The sequence below is a fragment of the Elephantulus edwardii genome, unplaced genomic scaffold, assembly GCF_000299155.1.
Source record: "Elephantulus edwardii isolate Elephantulus edwardi_28Jun2011 unplaced genomic scaffold, EleEdw1.0 scaffold00069, whole genome shotgun sequence".
Lineage (NCBI taxonomy): Eukaryota > Metazoa > Chordata > Mammalia > Macroscelidea > Macroscelididae > Elephantulus > Elephantulus edwardii.
In genome coordinates, this window is record NW_006399819.1 from 724507 (window position 1) to 732594 (window position 8088).

Here is an 8088-nt window from a genome sequence, read left to right on the forward strand (position 1 = left end):
CTCACACTCTCTTATTTTTGTTTTTACTAAATCACTGAAATACTAATTCTGGACATCAAGGACATTTCTCTTAAAAGCTTAAAGTTTTACAAGAACTCTAGCAAAAGAGAGGGGTTTTATTTGCTTATTTGTATTACATATATTACATTTAAAGTAAAGGGGATGTATTCCTACTTCCTATTCAAAGTGTGTTAGACAATTCTTTTTGAAATATTCCTTCCATTTCCTTTTGGTGTTTCATGGATCATTCAATAGTTGGTCCATAGTGTCCTTTAGTTTTGAATTTTGTTCATCAGTTCATTAGCTTAAGAAATATCGAGTAAGTTCTTCCCTTTTTATTTTCTTACTCCAAATCTTTGCTTATGGTCTTTTTGATTACTTCCTACACATCTGAAATTTGGACAATGACGAAGGATGACAAAAGAAGAATCAATCGATGCCTTTGAATTGTGGTGTTGGTATAGAGTACTGAATATCCAATGGACTGCCAAAAGAAGAAACAAGCATGTCTTAGAATAAGTGTAAACTTAGAACAATTTCTCCTTGGAAGTATGGATAGTGAAGGTTCATCTCACATACTTTGGACATGTTGTTAAGAGGGGCCAGTCCTTGGAGAAAGATATGATCCTTGGAAAGATGGAAAGTGTAGGAGAGGAACACCTTCAAGAAATGGACTGACACAGTGACTGTAACAACATGTAAGACAGTGAGGATGGTACAAAATAAGTTCAAGTTCAGGTCCATTTTCCTCCATGCCACATAACAATAAAAAAATAAAAGTATATGACTCCTGCACACATGAAGGGAGCTCTGGTGGTCTAATGGCAAGAAGCTGAGCTCCAATCCTGAAAGCACACAATTCAATGTCACCAGCTGTTCTGTGGGAGAAGGATGGACAATTTTCTCTGGTGCAATTAATTTCCTCTAATAACCCACTGGAGGGTCAGTTCTGGGCTGGTCCTGACTTGATGGTACAACTCCTGAATGATTTACTGCCTCTGAAAACTCACTAAAGGGTCAGCTATGGATCAGTTGCGACTTGAAGGTACACAACAACACTAACCAAATTGAATAATATAGTTATTGGCTAGATACCTAACTGTTGTGTTTATCTGTTGTTGTTGTTTAGTGCTGTCGAATCATAGACGACTCATAGAGATCCTATGACTGCAAGACCTAAGTACTGTTCATAGATTTTCAGGAGGAAAATCATTTCAGAAGTGGATGCCACCCCTGCTCCCAAGCTTGTTTTAATTTGGGAGCTCTGCCAAACACTGCCCACCAGGTACCCATTATCACATTTGGCACATCAGTGTCACAGTGTTTAGCATCACAGCAACCATGAGTTACCTCTGTACAGCAATGCACAGACCAGTGCTATACCACCTAGAAGAATGCTTGACAATAAACAAACCAGGCCTGAGTGCTGCAGATTAAAATCACCCACCTTGGGCTTAGTAGCATAACTTTCTGTTCACTAGTGCTTCTAAAACAGAAGGGTATTTATTCTGGTGCCATAGTCCATAGTCAGTTGTACTGCAAACCTTAAAGCTGCACAGCCCTGGTTGTTCAAATCCACCAGTAGCTCTGAGGGATGTAGATAAGCAATCACCTCTTGTGTGCTTTGTGGCCTCAGAAAATCCACTGGAAGGTCAGGTATGAGTTGACTCCGACTCAACCACAATGTGAGGGAGAGAGCTAAAACAAGGAATACAAGTGATTGGCTTCTACCGAGAGAAATTTAGTTTCTCGTAGCTTAGGAAGATGGGAGTCTGAATTCAAGGCATCAGCTCTATAAGAAAATATTCTCTTTCTGTTGGCCTTGGCAGGAGGTCCTTGTCTTCTTCTGTACATACTTTTCTTGGTGGTTATGATGCACTGAATTACATGATGTGACTCCACTAGCACTGGTCTTTGTAATTGCCACCACATGACTGGGTAAGATTATGTAACATGAGGTGGTTTGGCCCACTCTCCTGATTAACTAGCTTGTAAATAAGGTACATGACACCTCTATCAGGTTGTTAGTTATTGTGCTTCTTGGGTGCCATTGAGTTGAGTAAAACCCATAGCGACCCTATATGAACCCTGTCCTATCCTAACCCTGATCTGACCCTGACCTCTCCTGTGTCATCCTTGTACATCCTGACACACAACATTCCATTGCTGCAGTCGCTGTGTCTATCTCTCTGGTTGCTGGTGGGTTTTTTTTTGCTTTTTTTTCCTCTCTTGCTAAACCTTCTACACTTCCAAGTATGATGTCTTTCTGCAAGGAATAACCTCTTCTAGCAACATACATAATGTCTGTTGGACAAACCTTATCACCTTTTCTGCCAAGACACATTCTAGCTTCACTTTCCCTAAGACATTAATTTGGGTTGTTTTTTTTTTGTAGTACATTAGATATTCAGTATTCTTCTCCAACACCACAGCTCAACGGCATAATTTTTTTTTCTTTTATAATCTGCCCACAATACCAGAAGTCTGGCATGCAGGGCTTGAGAGTTAAAATAGTTTTGGGGTTATGCAAAAGAGATAGATTTCACCTTGGTCCCACTCAATGTAGGTCATACCCCAAATCCCAGAAGTCTGGTGGACAGAGCCTGAGAGTTAAAATAGTTTTGGGCCCTTGGGCCACATAACACTTACATACCAGATGTAGAGTACATATCACCCTTTCCTGGCAAACTATCCCTTTATTTCAGCAGTGTGCTGCAAATTGAAGAGAAGAGGAACAGTCACAAGAAGTCAGTCCTGGAGCAGAAGTTCAAGGCAAAGGACTTTTCCTCAGAACAGTCAGAGATAGGAAGCCTTACCTAATACCTGGTATTTAGACTTACAGACTCCTAACCTCAAGAGATACTGGCTGCAGCATAAGAAACTGGCAGCAGAACAAGGTGTTCAGAATCACAGAAGCCCAGCAGGCTTGAGATACAATGCATCATATCAAGGGCTGGTTAGGAGGAGAAAGATGTTGAATGTCATAGGTGGGAGTGGAAGAGGATGCTGGTGAATGAATTAAGGAAAGGGATGGGTCAAGACACACGTGCCAAGGGTGGGGAGCAACACTTAAGCTATTGGTTGCTTCTATAATGGAAGAAACATCTTTCATCTTATCCTTTCTTTAAAATGCTTGTCTGTCAGATACTGTTCTAAATCTGAGCATCCAAATTAAGACAGACTAGGAATAAGGGTGTGTCATCCACTTCAAAAACAATAGGCTTTCAAAAACTCTATGTACAACAGAGCACACTTGGACTAACAGATGAGGCAACTGAGGCTAAGCTCTCAAATATGGAAACACAAAGGAAGAGCAACAGTTGTAAGCAGAAACTAGTGACTGGAATGTAGAATGTGAGAAGCATGAATGTAGGAAAATTGGACATTGTTAAGAAAGAAATGGAACATGTAAATAATGACATACAAGGTACTGACAAAATGAAATGGTCTTGCAAGGGACATTTTGAATCAGATGATCACATGATCTACTGTGCTGGAGATGAGAAGGTGAGAAAAAATAGGGTTGCTTTAAAAAAAGTTTAAAAATGTCATTTCGAAATCTATATTGAAATACAATATTGTAAGTTACAGGAAAATATCCATACGCATACAAGGAAGGCCAGCAAAACCCACCATCATTCAAATATATGCACCAACAATTAGAGACAAAGAGGAGAAAATAGAAGATTTCTACCAACGTTTGCAGTCAGACATAGTTCGAATATGCAGTCCAAAGATGCATTAACAATAATGACTGACTGGAATGCAAAAATTGGGAACAAAGAAGATGGATCAGTAGTTGGAAAACATGGGCTTGGTGACAGAAATGAAGTTGGAGAGAGAATAATAGAATTCTGTACAATCAAGAGTTTATTAAATACTTTTTATAAGAAACATAAACACAGGTTTTAAACCTGATGATATGCAGAAATCAAATCAATTACATCTGTGGAAAGAATCACTGAAGAAGCTCAATATCAGCTGTAAAAACTAGTCCAGGTGCTGATTGGGCCGTAAACCACCAACTGCTCATAAGCAAGTTCACGCTGAAGCTAAATATAATAGAGCACTGAGAAGCCACAGTAAAGGGGAAAAATCAAGAAGTTATGGAGCTAAACAAAATATTTCAAAGAGCAGCATGGAAAGACGAAGTAAAGAATTATAATGAAATACGCAAAGAGGTAGAGTAAAACAATCAAAAGGGCCAAACTCGCTTAGCATTTCTTAAGCAGAAGGAACTCAAGAACAAATTTGAGCCTTGAATTGAGATACTTAGAGGATGCTTTGGGCAGAATATGAAATGATCCAGGAAGCATTTAAAAGAAGATGGAAAGAGTATACAGAGCCACTGTACCCAAAAGTATTGGCTGACACAGAGAATTTCATGAAACAATGTATGGACAAGAGCCTATGTTGATGAAGGAATAAATTCAATCTGCTCTGAAAGAATTGTCAAAAACAAGGCACAAGAAATTGCCAGCATACCAACTGACATATTTCAACAAATAGATCCTGCCCTGGATGCACTCACCAAGTTGTGCCAAGAAGTCTGAAGGACAACCACCTTGCCAACTGACTGAAAGAAATCTATAGCTGATCTCATTCCAAAGAAAGATTGCCCAACAGAGTGTAGAAATTATCAAACAATATCATTAATATCACATGCAAATAAGATTCTGCTGAAAATTGTCCAAAAATTCTGGAACAGCACATCAGCAGAGAACTGCCAGATGTATAGATTGGGTTTAGAAGAGGTTGTGGTACTAGGGATATTATAGCTAATATTAGATGGATCTTGGCTGAAAGCAGAGAGTACAAGAGGGAATGTCTATCTGTGTTTCCTTGACTATGGAAAGGCATTTGTGTGGATCACAACAACTGTGGTTGACTCTGAGAAAAATGGGAATCCCAGAACCCTTGCTTGTGCTTATATGTAACCTATACTTGGACCAAGAGGCAGCTGTCAGAGCAGAGCAAGGAAACATTGTATGGTTCAAAATCAGGAAGTGGGTACACCAGGGATGTGTCCTGTTTCCATACCTTTTCAATCTATATGCAGAACAGATTATCCAGGAGGCTGGGCTCTGTGAGAAGGAATGTGGCATCAGGATTGGAGGAAGACTCATCAACAACCTGTGTTTTGCAGATGACACAACCCTGCTTACTTAAACTGAGGAGGACCTGAAGTGCTTGCAGCAGAAGGTCAAGACCTGCAGCCTTAAATATGGATTGGAGATCAACATCAAGAAAACAGATACTCACCACTTGACCGATGGGCAGCATCATGATAGATGGTGAAGAGGTTGAGATAGTTAACGGTTTTAGTTTGCTTGGCTCCAAAATCAACAATCTTGGTACCAACAGCCAGGAAACAAAAAGACAAATTGTATTGGAAAAGCTTGTTGTCAGGGACCTTTCCAGAGTACTGAAGTGCAAAGATGCCAGTCTGGAGACTAAGGTGTTCCTGGTCCAGTCATAGTCTTCACAATTATTTACTATGCATCAGAAAATTGGATAATGAGTAAGGATAATAGAAGGAGAATTGATGCCTTTGAGCTGATGTGCTGGAGAAGAGTATTGGTTTTATTATGGACTGCTAGGAAAACAGAGTTTCATCCTAGAGGGGATGAAGCCAGGTTGTTCCTTGGAGGCAAGGATTCTGAGGCTGACTCTTACATACTTTGAACATGTTTCAAGGAGGGACCAGACTTTGGAGAGGAACGTCATGCTTGGAAGTGTGAAGGGCCAGGGCAAGAAAGGAAGACCCTCAATGCAATGGATTGATAAAATGATTAGGGTAATAAAGGTGTGTCAGAGACAATAAGTTTGGCACAAGATAGAGCAGGGTTCAGAGTTTTTGTTCATAGGGTCGCAATGAGTTGCAAGCAACTCTATGACACACAACAACAACAACAACAACAACATATCTTTATTCATTGGTTGTTAGGTTGTTGTTGTTGTTGTTGTTATGTGCCATCGAGTCGCTTGCGACTCATAGCAACCCTGTGTACAACAGCCCTAAGTCTCCAGAGAGACACCGTTGCTCTTGAGTACTTTAGAGAGGTCCCTAACCGCAGACTTTCCCATCGCAATACCTTTTTTGATTTCCTGGCTACTGGTGCCAAGAGTGTTGACCGTGGAGCCAAGCAAACTGAAGCTGTGAACAATCTCAATCTCTTCACCATCCATCCTGATGCCACTGATTGGTCCAGTAGTGAGAATTTTTGTCTTCTGGACATTTAGCCTCAGTCCATATTGAAGGCTGCAGTCTAGGGTCATATAAATAAGATGTGTGAAATGCAGAGTGTGTATTGGTCAGTTTTGCCAGCCACTAATCTTAAAATGAGCTGTTCCAGAGGTGGGAAAAGGGGCTCTCTTTACTACCAAGAGAAAAAGAGCCAGGAGCATACCCTGAGCATAATCTTTGAACCAGAAATAGTGGCACTGAAACATCAATCTAGGAGACCGAGAACTAGAACATTAGAATGGATGTCACAGAGAGCAGCAATGACAGAAAAGTGGAGGTAAGTTGAAGTAAAATGAAAAGATTGGCACAAGATAGTGCTGTTACTTCACAGCCCACTGAGCAACAAAGCTGAGTGCTTCTGGGCAGGAGACTTGCTGGCTGAGTGAAATGACTCCAGGCAGTCGAGGGAGATGACTTAGCTGACCCACAGAATGAGATCCAGAACCTTCAAGTCCAACCTTACTACCTGAATGAGGTGTCACTAGGCACTTAAACCAACAAAACTAAAGACACTTTGTAAGCTTTGTGCAAGCTGAGCAAAAGCCCAGACTGGGTATGGACCACAGACAGGGTTGGTTTTCTATATAGGAGAGGAAAGGCTTTTCACATTGAAGAATTATGTGATCCTTGGTTACTTCCCTAATAAACTTCCATCCTTATACTATCGGTGAGTTCTTTGTTGATATTGCAACAAAGTATGAAATAAAAGAAGTAAAAGAAGCAAGAGAAGATTGGTGTTAGAATAGAAAGATGGATCTATGGAGGTATAGGTGAACTCCACAACTGACCTCAACCTCTTGATGCTGATGAAGATTCTTTTCCCCATTGTGAAGTCAGAGAAAGCCAGATTATGCCATGCCTTTTTACAATGATATATAACACATCTTTGCTTTGCTCTTTGGTATCTTAAAAATGATTTCTACAAAATATGTTTAAAGCCAGTAATATTTCATGATCATAACAAAATAAACCCATTCCCATATAGGATTATAATCACAGGTTTGGTACTAGGATTTACAATATCTCTTTTTGGGTGATACAATTTAATCTGTAAGCTAACCATAAAATACATCAGTCAGTTCTTCTAAATCAGGAAGGATAAGGCTGCAAATTTAGTAATACTTTTTATTAGGATAGTGTTTATTTGAAGTATAATAATGTAAATACTACTGCCTCTGAAAACCTTCTGGAGTGTCAGCTATGAATTAGCAATCTGACTCTATAACACACAACAATATAGACATAGTGTTTTATTCTTAAAAGTATTTTCCAGGACTCGGCGCACAAGCAGAGCGATGCGGCCCGCAAGCAGAGCGACACAGTAAGTATTATTTGCTAAGGACTGGTGACTTGGCAGCTTAATATCTGGGAACAGACTGCAACCCCTAACTCCCAGCGCTGCCCAAGCCCTGCATCCCCCATCCCTGCCACAGCACCATGTCCAGGGACACCACCCCACCACCATCCCGCACCCCCACACTTTAGGCACACCCTGGTGGCCTCGCTACAACCCTGCACCCCCTGGTGGTGCTCCAGGGCCACTAGAGACTCCTTTACACAACACAACAACAGCCGTGGACAATACAATTCTGAGTCAGCACACAAAGGCACACCGTGGAGACAACCATCGTCTGAAGCACCAATCAAGCTGCTGTGGGACTGATCTGCCACGAGAAAGGCTGGTAGGATCCTAATTGGGTTTTCTTGAGCAACACCTATTGTCTGGGAGAGTTCCCAAGGTTGAGCCCACTGATGGGAATTTGGCTGAACTCTCTCAGGGCACACCAACTGCCCAGGAAAGAGTGGGCCAGTGATAATTTGGTGGAACTTTTGTGGACACT

The 8088-nt window shown here is 40.9% G+C and overlaps 1 pseudogene; it reads left to right on the forward strand.

Moving 5' to 3' along the window:
* Positions 1–6288: 6288 nt before the first annotated feature.
* Positions 6289–8088, forward strand: part of LOC102866884 — a 98799-nt pseudogene continuing 96999 nt past the window's right edge.